The sequence below is a fragment of the Bison bison genome, unplaced genomic scaffold (assembly GCF_000754665.1).
Source record: "Bison bison bison isolate TAMUID 2011002044 unplaced genomic scaffold, Bison_UMD1.0 scf7180017864148, whole genome shotgun sequence".
In the NCBI taxonomy this organism is placed as follows: Eukaryota; Metazoa; Chordata; class Mammalia; order Artiodactyla; family Bovidae; genus Bison; species Bison bison.
Window position 1 is genome coordinate 656,040 of NW_011494720.1, and position 12,550 is coordinate 668,589.

General features: G+C 40.0%; 1 protein-coding gene across 3 annotated transcripts in view; it reads left to right on the forward strand.

Annotated features, from left to right (window-relative positions):
- The window catches only part of PLEKHG1 (pleckstrin homology domain containing, family G (with RhoGef domain) member 1), a 250,271-nt gene that overhangs the window by 100,815 nt on the left and 136,906 nt on the right, over positions 1 to 12,550 (forward strand). The window contains exon 1 of one of the 3 annotated variants that reach the window (XM_010840820.1): positions 9,644 to 10,446. The exons of the other annotated variants lie outside the window; for them this stretch is intronic. The gene's annotated coding sequence lies outside the window, so the exon portion shown is untranslated. Of the gene's footprint in view, positions 1 to 9,643; positions 10,447 to 12,550 lie in introns of those variants that run through there. 3 annotated transcript variants of the gene reach the window in all.

Consider the following 12,550-nt stretch of genomic DNA (forward strand, 5'->3'; position numbering starts at 1 on the left):
TAGATGGACCTTTGTTGGCAAAGTAATGTCTTTGCTTTTGAATATGCTACCTAGGTTGGTCATAACTTTTCTTCCAAGGAGTAAGCGTCTTTTAATTGCATGTCTACAGTCACCATCTTTGACTATTTAGAAGAGTACAATTTAGTGGTATTAATTACATTCATAATTCGATACAGTCATGACCACTGTCTACTTGTAAAACTTTGGTCACCCCAAACAGAAACTCTGTAACCATGAAGCAGTAACTGCCTATTCTCTCCTGCCCCCACCTTTGGTCACCTCTAACCTATTTCCTGCCTCTAGATATGTCCCTAGATTAGATATTGCATATAAATAGAATCATACAATATTTTTCCTTTCACATCTGGCTTATTTCTCTTAGAGTAATATTTTCAAGAGTCATCACAACATGTATCAGAACTTCATTCCTTTTTATGGCTGAAAGGATAGTATGTTTTAATTCTATTTTATTCTCCCTCCCTTAAATATATCTTAATTTCTAACCTGGTCATAGAAAAACCTTGAGATATTTTTCGGTCTACTGGTATTTTTATGTTTATTTAAAGTCTGAAAAGACTCTTAGAAAGGTATTTGTTTTCAGTTAGCTTTTTAAAGGCAGGGGCCATAGATTAATCTTTTAAAAATCCTTTTTATCCCCTCATGTCTAGTCCAAGAACTGGTCTAGAGTATTCCACAAATTTATCTTGAGCTGGACAAGATGAATAGTTTATAAGGTTTTACTTTTAGGTACCAGCAAAGAGAATTTAAATAAAAAGTAATATAATCTTTATGCTTTAGTTCTTTCTTTACTGGAGCAATGGTATTTTCTTTTGATGTAAAAATTTCCAGCTGCAGTTATTTCACACACCTAGAATTTTATTTCACATGCCATAGAATCACTAAATATTGAGAGTAGAGTGTTAGTAGAGTAGCATATATAATATGTTAAACTGTGACATGTCCGAAGTTAACTCAGGAAATCTGACAATGCCTAATTCATACTAGTTTGGAGCCTATTTGGTGATTTTTTTTTTAGGATGATTAAAGAGTATCCCAGCTGCTTAGTAGTGTGACATGAAACAAGTCTTTTCAGCTCATAGCTGCTCTTGGCTCTGTTGACCTCATTACTCTTTTTTGGTGCTGGGCTCAGGAATTAAGAGCAGTCAGACTGAAACAGAAACTCTTGCAAGTTGAAGAAGCCTTTTGACACCTCTCTGAAGTAGGGAAACTGGAGGCAAGGGTGGAGTGGGGTGATTCACAGGGTTCATCTTTAAATACAAAATATACCTATGTTTCTTCCAGTTCTATCCAGATAACTAAGGATATACATGTATGCTTATGTGGCAGCCCACACTTAACTAAAATGTGCTCTCATTATGCTTTGACTGTTTCAAAAGTTGTGAAGGACATGAGAAGGAGGAGGGAGGCGAAATGAAGCCCTTCATGAGGACCTGGAAATAAGTCATCAAAGGATACCTTTGCTGCAGATGATTCCCAGCCTACTTTCTCAACATCTAACCAAGAACAAACTTTTGCACATTCATTTTCTTCACTAATTTTATTGCAGTATAGTTGATTTACAATGTTGTGTAAATTTCTACTGTACAGCAAAGTGATTCATTTATACACACAGACACATTTTTGCATATTCTTTTCATTATGGTTTATCCCAGGATATTGAATATAGTTTCCTGTACTATCCCGTAGGACCTTGTTATTTATCCATTCAGTGTACTGCAGTTTGCATCTGCTAATCCCCAAATCCCAATCCATCCCTCCCTCTCCCCTGGCAACCACAAGCCTGTTCTCTATGTCTGTGAGCCTGTTTCTATTTCATACATAAGTTCATTTGCATTTTGCATATTTTAAAAACGCAACAAAGTGACTTGCATTGTTGAGTGAAGTCATGTCCATTTTTGTGTATGTGCTATTTCAGAAATTCTGCTCCTCAATGAAGTGCCTGTGAATGCCCGAAAAACTTGGCCATGTCACTCATTTCCAGCATAGCAGAGGCCACACCCACCATTCACTTGTCCTATAGTCCTCCTGTAGGTGATAAGCCCAGTTAGAGCCCTCTGGCTTGATGCTGTAAATCCACCATGGCCAGTGTTCTATGATTGGCACTCAGTGAGTGACTGTTTTTGATGGCAGGGCCTTCAGAAACATGAACTGCAAAATGTTGTCAAGGCAGGAGCCTCGTTTTCATGGCCAACCTGTATAATCTATCTTGATGCCTTATGAGTCATACCGGGTGCTTAAGTTATTATTGCTTTTCACATTTCAAAGGCATACAGACTACCACTGGCCTCAATATAAAATAATAATTTCTGGCTGTAGGACTCGACACCCTATAGTCGAAAAGAAAGCCTTTCCTTCCTCATTTCTCAGTGACAGCCTGTAATCATCTTTGAGTAATTTTTAAGATTCTTTCTAAACCGCCATTTCCCTCATCATGTCGGCTGGGAAACAGCTTCTCCGTGTATGAATGGAATGGTTCTCATTCCTTTCCAAGCTCAACCACCCAGCTAGTAAGAAAAGGTAGCTGTAAATCTCCACCAACTTTCTTTTTTCAACTGTTCTGCTGGGAGCAGAGTCAGATGATAAAGTCAGCTCACCACCAGATATTGAGGACCTGCCGGGGGAAGTTTCAGGTAACCACTAAAGAGAATATGATTTTACCCACACCCGATCCCCTCATTCAGCTCCAGCCTAGGCTTGAAGGAATGGGGACCAGGAGTGGATCTGGGTTCCTATTTAGCTGGCCCATCTCCTTCTTTAGGACTAGGACAAGTTTCAGGTAGCTTGTTTGGCTTCTTTAAATTCCAAGTGGAATTTTTAATCATACCCCATGTATTGTTATTGTTGTTCAATCGCTAAGTTGTGTCTGATTCGCTGTGATTCCATGGACTGTAACATGCCAAGCTTGCTAGTTCCTCAGCATCTCCCAGAGTTTGCTCAAATTCGTGTCCACTGAGTCAGTGATGCTATCTAACTGTTTCATCCTCTGCCACCCTCTTCTCTTTTTGCCTTCAATCTTTCCCAGCATCAAAATCTTTTACAATGAATCTGCTCTTCACATCCGGTGGCCAAAGTATTGGAGCTTCAGCTGCAGTTTCAGTCCTTCCAGTGAATATTCAGGACTGATTTCCTTTAGGATTGACCCGTTTGATCTCTTTGCAAAGGGACTACTCTCATGAGTCTTCTCCAGCACCACAATTCAAAAGCATCATTTCTTCAGTACTTAGCCTCCTTTATGGTCTCACATCTGTACACAACTACTGGAAAAACCATAGCTTTGACTATATGGACCTTTGTCAGCAAAGTGATGTGTATGCTTTCTAACATGTTGTCTAGATTTGTCATAGCTTTCCTTCCAAGGAGCAAGCATCTTTTAATTTCTTGGGTGCAACATTAGGCAAGGGTAAAATGAACCCTGAGAAATCACAGCTTGGTGTATGTTTTGCCTATAAGATGAAATTGTTTGATCTTTGTAAGCCAAAATTAAAATTAACTCCATTTTATAATGAATGGTACTGAATATGACAGTAATGATTGAAAATAATTTACTATACCTATGACTGTTTTCTGATGGTATTTAATAGACTCTCATACTCTGAATTGTACTAATTTTACTAGTTTAGACAAGCTATGTATCCCTTTTCCCATATTTCCCCATGATTAGCTATCATTACCATTTGATAAGAGCCCCTTATTTTAATTAGAATAATCATAGGGCTTATGATTCAATAAATATTCACTGAACTGCATATGTGTAAGACTAAAGGGCATGCTAGAAAGATTAAAGAATTATTACAGAATTACTAAGTCTTCTCCTTTTTTAAAATTGAGGTATAATTGACATATACCATTGACAGACACCATAATGATTTGATTTTGGTATGTTATAAAATGATCACCACAGTAAGTCTAGTTAGCATTCAATACCACATGTAGTTACAGATTTTTTTTTCCTATGATGACAGCTTTTAAAATCTATCTAAGGCTTATCCTTGACCCCAAAAGAGCATTTGTGACCTAGAGAAAACAAAGGTAAAGAAATGCAACAAATATGAATAAACAGAATTAAATACATGGTAAATGGATATTGGAGGAAGGAATGATTAATTTTAAGAGATAGTACAGTTTTCCAAGTAGATAGAACTTGAGTTGGGCCTTCCAAACCATTGAAGGTATTTTCAACTCTGAAATTAGGGCTAATAGAAAGTAAATATTTGCTCTTGTTACACGTCCAACGTTTTTTCACGCATGGCATTTCCCCTAAGTCAAACCAAAGGCTTGAAATTAATTTGGTTATTTACTGTCGGGGCAGTTATAGTATAGAAGCAAATTCACTCAGAGGCCACATGTACCATACTTAGAGAAGAGTGGGAAGAGCATCCCAAGGGCAGACACTAGCCTGAGCAAAGGCCCAGAGGCATGAAAAGCTGGTAGTACTCATGGGGAGCATTGAGGAGTCTAATACAGCTGCAGTAACTGGCCAGACACTAGAAGGCCAACTACCAAGGTAAGGAGTGTGGACTTGAGCTGCAGACCACATGGAACTATATCAGACTTTCTTGGCAGAGTGTAGACCTGCATTCTGAGTTTTAGAAGAGAGCTGTGTAAAGATATGGCTTGAGGAACCAAGAAATTGAATTTAACAAAATATATTAAGGAGGTTATTGTCATGATTCAGCCCAAAACTCTGAAACTGAGAGTAAGAAAAGGAAAGGTGGAAAGAAGACACATAGATGTAACATTATGGTTATGGCTTTTATAAAAGTTTTTATAGCAATTGCTTATAAGGTCCATCATCTCAATGACTGTACTCATGGGATTTTCGTTTATGGAAGTGACTGAATGATAACATGGAGGGACTAATGCCACTAAAAGATTCTTATTACTCACATTTCCCAAGGGTGGGGGTGCTGGCATGCCATGTAAGGCCACATGGGGACACGCCAGTTTTGTCCAAGAGGCAGAAAGAAATGAAAGGAAAGCCTAGGTCAGACTTGATTGGTGTTTCCGTGGGGTTGCCCACGCAGGGCAGGGTCCACAGCTTAGGACTGGCTAGTTTGAATAATTCTAGCTGGCCTTGGGACATACGGGCTTCCCCTGCTTGTCTAATACCTAACCCTGGGGTTTTGTGTGAGTTAGATAAAGGGGTGGTTCAGAGTACACTCTGGGTCACAGGGGAGATGTAAACAACTCTGGCTGTTTGTTTGGCCCTACGATTGTTGTTGTTCAGTCGCTAAAGTGAAAGTGAAAGTCACTCAATCATGTCCGACTCTTTGCGACCCCATGGACTATACAGTCCATGGAATTCTCCAGGCCAGAATACTGGCTGTTGGGTAGCCTTTCCCTTCTCCAGGGGATCTTCCCAACCCAGGGACCAAACCCAGGTCTCCCGCATTGCAGGCAGATTTTTTACCAGCTGAGCCACAAGGGAAGCCCAAGAATACTGGAGTGGGTAGTCTATCCCTTCTCCAGGGGATCTTCTCAACCCAATTCTTTGTGACCCCATGAGCTGCAGCATGCCCTCCTCTGTCCGCCACTGTTTCCTGGAGTTTGCTCAAGTTCATGTCAACTGAGTCAGTGATGCTATCCATCTCACCTGCCGCCCCCTTCTCCTCAATCTTTCTCAGCATCAGGGTCTTTTCCGATGAATTAATGGATACAAAATGGGCAAATACAGAATCTAAGAAAACACAAGTCTGAAGATCTCTACATGTATCCTGGTGGTTCAGATTGTAAAGAATCTGCCTTCAATGTAGGAGACCTGGGTTCGATCCCTGCATTGGGCAGATCCCCTGGAGAAGGGAATGGCTACCCACTCTAGTATTCTTGCCTGGAGAATTCCATGGACAGAGGAGCCTGGCGGGCTACAGTCCATGGGATCACAAAGAGTCAGATATGGCTGAGCGATATCTGGACATTTGGATAAGTACTTTATCACTTAATCCTCTCAACCATGTGCAGTAAGTGCCAGATTGTCCCCATTTTACACAAGAAGCAACTGAGATCCTAAGGGGTTCAGCAATTTGCTCACGTTCACACTAGTGAATGATTTTTCCAGCCAGATTCAGTCCAGGTCATGGTCAGCTTCACCCCCTGCTACTAAGCTCTATCCCCTCATGCACTTCTCTATTTGATTATACTTCTCATTCTGGACTCAGGACGTGAGATTAGTTCTGTTGAAAAAGTGGTGGGAACTTGTTGAAGCTTCCTCAGAGCTGATTAGACTAGGGAACAGAAGTGGATGTATGTGCTTCACTATCTCTCTGTAATTCTTTATGCTTCTACTTGCTTTGTCAGAAGAGTGTGAAGATGTATTTGCATACTGGTGGCCTCCCATGCAGCAAGCACATTATAATAAGAAAATATTATTAAGTAAAATGACTTCAGCACTGTCTCCTCCGTTCCTGGAAACTGATTCTGGACTTTGACTTTTTTTTTCTGATCTCTTTGACTCTGGGACTTGGAAGCTCTCGTGTCAGCAAACAAAGCCCTTGGCAGACTCTTTTTCTCCCCTGTGTCATGAGCCAGTGATCCAAATTGGCTATGGAAGAGTCTCTGAATTCCGTGGGATAGACTCTGAGGTCCTGCATCAGTAACTACCCCATTTGGTCATTGTCCAGTACTTCCTTGGATCATCCCACCACTCCCCGTGAGGTCTGTCTCTTCCCAGCTGCCAAGGCTTTGTTCTCTAACATTTGGCTGCCTTCTCACCCCCTCTCTCCACACATCTTCATGCCTCACTTCCACCAAGAGCCAGCTTGGTGCTCAGCCTCTGTGGGAGGGTGGGCGCAGCACATGTAAATCACACAGCCACATCCACGAAGCATCTGCTTTGCAAAAGCCATGAGGGGGATTCAGGACCATGAATGGCCCAGGTCATGATCTCAGGGAGCTTGGGACTGGCTTGAGAGGCAGAGTAAAATGGTGAGTGAGTGAGAGAGTGAAGTCACTCAGTCGTGTCCGATTCTTTGCAACCCCACAGACTGTAGTCCACCACGCTCCTGAAAAAATGGGATTTTCCAGGCAAGAATACTGGAGTGGGTTGCCATTTCCTTCTCCAGAGGATCTTCCCAACCCAGGGATCAAACCCAGGTTTCCTGCATTGTAGGCAGACGCTTTACCGTCTGAAATGGCAAAAGATGCAAATAAGACTTTAAAAAATGAAGGCTTTATCAAACAAGAGTTTAGAAGTCATTCCCCACCAAATTGGTACAGCTTTGTATATGTTTATTGCTTCACTCATCTTTGCCTTTCCATGTGCTTCCCACAGTTTAGCTAGGAGCTTTCACTCTTGAAAGCTGTGATGGGCTGTGAACCATCAGACAGAGGTGTCACAAGTCTAGTCTATATAAGAGCCTTTGCAGAAGGAACATGACAGCTATTTATATTTCCTACCCACTAATAGTCCAGTTATGTGGGGACAATCCCTGTCTTTACACGCAGAGCTCAGCTGCAGGGAATTAGTGTAGCAGAGGGAGTAAACATTTCAGCCCCAGAGTTAGACTGTCTGGATTATATACCAGTTACACCACTTCATAGTTAGATGACTTTGAAAGCTACTTCCCTCCTGTGTGCCTCATTTTTCTTAAGTGTAAAATAGAATAGCAATACTTACCTTTTAGAATTGTTATGAGAATTAAATGAGTTAATTTTTTTTTTTTTGGTTCATGGCAGCTTTATTCAGATTAGCTCCAAACTGGAAACTATTATACATAAATGTCCATCAGAAGGTGAATGGAAGCACAAATTGAGGTATATCCATACAGTGAAATACTGAAAGAACCACTGATACACACAGTATGAATGATTTGTAAAATAATTTTTCTGAATAAAACCGGACACAAAAGATTATATACAGATTCAATTTATATGAAACCCTAGAAAGGACTAATCTTTTAAAACCTTTTTATTTTCTGTTGGTGTATAGCTGGTTAACAGGGCTTCCCAGGTGGCTCCGATGGTAAAGAATCTGCCTGCAACCTGGAGAGCCAGGGTCAATCCCTGGGTCAGGAAGATCCCCTGGAGGAGGAAATGGCAACCCACTCAAGTATTCTTGCCTGGAAAATCCCATGGACAGAGGAGCCTGGCAGACTATAGTCCTTGGGGTCACAAGAGAGTCAGACACGACATAGTGACCAAACAACAACAACACAGTTGTTGTTAATAATGTTAATAATTAATAATGTTGTGATAGTTTCAAGTGGACAACAAAGGGACTCAGCCACACATATACATGTATCCATTCTCCCCTAAAAACATGAGTTAACTTTTTTAAAGCATAAAAATGGTACCTGGTACACAGTAAAAACCCATATTACTATGTGGTCCTCATGACTGAGTGATTCTCATCTTTTAGAAGTTTTCTAGTCCATTCCTAGAGCTGTCTTGTAAGTCATCAGTTCCATTAATCGTCTCTGTAAATTTTACAAAAACAAAGTTTAAAAGCTTGAGCATAAGCATTTCCCCTGGAATACCAGAATTGTTGGTATTTTATTACTTCTCCATGGACATTTGAATAGCCAACGATGGCTTTGAAAATAATTGGGAAGACGTGCAGCGTCTGTCGGTCTCCATATTGAAGTTTCTGTTGTGTTTTTGTTTCCATGTGAACTTTATTTTTTTTCTAAAGTTTATAAGCCTTTTGCTCCATGGTGAGATTCAGCAACAAGTTTCCCTTCCAAAGAACAATATTTGTCCTATTTGAAAAATCGACCTGGTTTCCATTTTCTTTACAAAGAAGTTGCTCAATGCTTTATGCTTCCAGACTTGGATTTAGCTTGATGTTTTCACAAACGTAATTTTTTCATCTTTGATTATTTTTGAAAAACTTTTTAAAAGCTGCCAATATAACACATTGTCCGCCTTTGAGTTTTGTTTTCTTTTTTTTGATGTTTTTATTTTTTGTTTTGTTGATGCTAAGTTGCCCCTAGTTGATCTCAGTTTGAAATAAGGATGTTAGGTGTTGAAATGTTAGGAATTCACTAGAAATATAGCTCTGATCTATGGAGTAGGATCCTAGGCTGCAGAAAGTATTTCTTCCTTGTAGAGAAAACTGTTTATTCTCCTTTCCTTGAAATGTTAAGGTATAAGGCAATGGTTAAGAACACAGAATCCTGGCTCTTGTATTTCCACTTGAGTCACTTTGAACTTGTTACATAGCTTGCCTAAGCCTCAAACTGCCCAGCTTTGAAATGGGGACACTTGAGTTTCAGGGACCAGATGAGACCTTGTAATTCTTATAAGGACTAGCAAGTGTTCATTGTGATGCTGAACAAATGCAAAGGCACAAATATCCATGATTGCTATTTTGCAGATGTCCGACTTGAGAGTTTCCATGAGAAACTCCATCTGAAGTTTTTTTGAAAATACAATGTGACCCTCTTGAATGGAGGAGATTTTGTGTGAGAATATCTATAAAGTGACCCAAGGTGCTTATTGAAGTCACTGTGGTGTGGAAGAAAGTGGGGAAGAAACGTTAAAATAAGAATTCAGGGGACTTTCTTGGTGGTCTAGTGGTTAAGATTCTGTGCTCCCGATGTTGGGGGCACCTGTTCAGTCCCTGGTCAGGGAACTAAGATCCCCAGATGCCACACTATGGTGTAGCCAAAAAATTAAAATTAAAAAAAAAAGAATTCAAATATAGAACCTTCACCTTAAAAAAATGTTATTTTATCATTTTCTTGACCACTTTCACAGCCAGTCAAACGAATCTGGGATATGTTTATGTAAGTTATGCAAAGACTGCAGAAAACTAGTATTAGCCTAAAATAGTGTCCAGAGCCTCTGCTATATATCAAGATTGTGATGAGGGAGAATTCAGATCACAGAGAATATTTTAGAATGTCTTTCCTCTGTAAATATTTTTAAAAGCCCATATATCTTTTTAATTATTTCTTTGCTAGCTTAAGTTGAAAGTCTAGGGAGTCTGGCAGTGGAATTCAGGCTAAAACCAGGAGACCGAAGGTGATGCCGCAGGCGGTGAGCGCTCCGTGTGTGAAGTCTCTTCCCTCCTCTCCCCAAAGCCCTGAGCTGCTTTAAGCCCTGTGGTGATGGCAGGCTGCCAGTTCTGGGGAAAAATCTGCAGTTTTCATTTGAAATCAGAGGATGGAATTTAGACACTTCTTAATCTTGCACTAAACACTTTGACTATCTAGTTACACACACATCACACCAAGGCACACACACCTCTCTTTTCTTCGGGCAGCACCAGTGCTGAGTCCAGGGTCTATTTTCCTCAGCTCCGTTGGATCTCACTGTGTGGATTTGTTTCTGAACAACAGCATCTCTATGCAAAATGCACAAAAAGAGTCTTTAGCTAACCAGGATTTGAAAAATAAATCACCGATACATGAGCATCATTTTACAAGTGCTTTTTAAGTCCAGGGATATAAGAAATCATCTGTGCAGTACAAGGGACAAAGGTCTCAGGTGAGTATTCTTTGTATGTTGAGATGGAGTCTGTGGGTGATGTTTCAGAAATCAAACTTGGAAGCTGCTACAGAAGTGATTGTCTCTTTACTTGCGATCCATAAGACTGTTGTATTTCCAAGAATAAAATTACTTTTGAATTGCCAAGAAAAGATGCAAAAATTATGCTATGGCCAATGAAAAAAAGATTTTAATTATTTTAATGGGTTCCAATTTTATATATGTGTGTGTGTGTGTGTGTGTATGGATATAAACTGTGCTAAATTTTGCTAAAGATTGTTTGGGAACCATGTTAGTATTAGAAATCCTTTTAATATACTAACAGTTTAAAGCATTTAAAAATTCCTCCAGGATGGGAGGGAGTTTGGGGGAGAATGGATACATATACATGTGTGGCTGTTCCTTCACTATTCACCTGAAACTGTTACCACACTGTTAATCGGCTACACCCCAATACAAAATAAAAAGCTCAACAAAATAAATAAATAAAAATTCCTCCAGGAGCTGAAACAAAATGTCTGTGATGATTTGATTCTGAAAGAATAAAGATCATTACAATTTGTCAATTCTCGAGCTTAAAAATATGAATAAAATAGTAAATTTTTAATCACTTAGGCCAGAGAACAATTTAACGTGCTGTAGGCAATAGAAAGAGCACCAAATTTGAAATCAGGCCTCTAGCTCTCTAGCTGTGTGCTTTGGGCAGGTTATTTGATCGATGTCTCAGCATCCTCAGAATCTTTGAGGGGGGCTGAGCTTAGGGCCCCAGCCCTTGAAGGAAGGAGTCCTGGGTGGGCAGGGTTGGACCAGGGAGTGGGGAGATTTCAGGACACTCAACTGGGATGTAAGTCAGGGTGCCTAGGGATGGGGAGATGCCCAGTGTGGTCCAGGACAAGCTTCCTCATATTTCAAAATCTTGCCCAAGGCTGGCCCTAGAAGGGAGGAGCCTTCTACAATAGTTCTGCTTGGTCATTTAGAATTCAGATGGCCCCAGCAGGGGTTGTCAGCTCTTTGTGTACCAGTGGAGGCCAGTGTGACTTCTCCACCCATTGAAACATCTATTTACTCTGGCTGGCCTCAGTCGGGGGAGATTGACACAGACAGCTCTGATCGTCAAAGGGAAAATGCTGTGTTTTGTTTTCTAATACCAAAGACGCTTTTTTAGGGTGAAGGATTTAAAATGTCATCACGTTGTTACCCACTCAAGAAAGTAGTTCTCTGAACTTAGGGTTACCAAGGAGGAAGGAATGGGAGGGGATAGTTGGGGAGTTTGGGATTGACATGGACACATTGCTATGTTTAAAGTGTGTCCTATGTGTAGCACAGGGAACTCTGCTCAGTGTTATGTGGCAGCTTGGATGGGGTGGGGGGAGTGGGGAGTTTGGAGGAAAATGGATACATGTATAAGTATCCCTTTGCTATCCACCTGAAATTATCACAGTATTGTTAACTGGGTATACCTCAGTATAATATAAAAAGTTAAAAAAAAAAAGTAGTTCTAGTCCTTTTTGACAGACCTGGAGAATCTGCTTCTTCAGAAATTTTGAAGACATTTTGTTCTTCTGGTGGGCTACTGATGCTTTTTCTCTTTTTATTTTTAGTTATTTTTATTTTATTTTTTATATTTCAGATAAAGAGCAAATGTTGTCAGTTGTAACTGACCAGTAACTACCTTGTGTTACTATCAATTTTGAAAGATAGTTGATAGTTAAGGAAGTTGTTGGCTTATTAATGGTTTGACTCCATAACCTGACTATATATTATTCAAATACCCTATTCCAGCTAATTGAAATATTCCATTTTAATAGCTCCAAATACATATATAAGAAAATAGAGTATGCTCAAGGAAAAAGAAGACTAATTTATAGTGAACACAGTATGGAGAAATGTAACAAAATCCAATTATTCAAAGCCAGGCAATATAGAAAGTACTAAAGTTCCTCATTTACCCTCTTAAAGCCGTTGTACAGAGGATGTATGTTTGGGCAGGGTTAGGATTTGTGTCCAAGTCTCGAGTTTACCTGTCACTTTAAAAGGGACTAAATGGCTTCACCCATTGTCGTCTGTTGTTTTCGTTTAGTCACTAAGCGGTGTCTGATTCTCT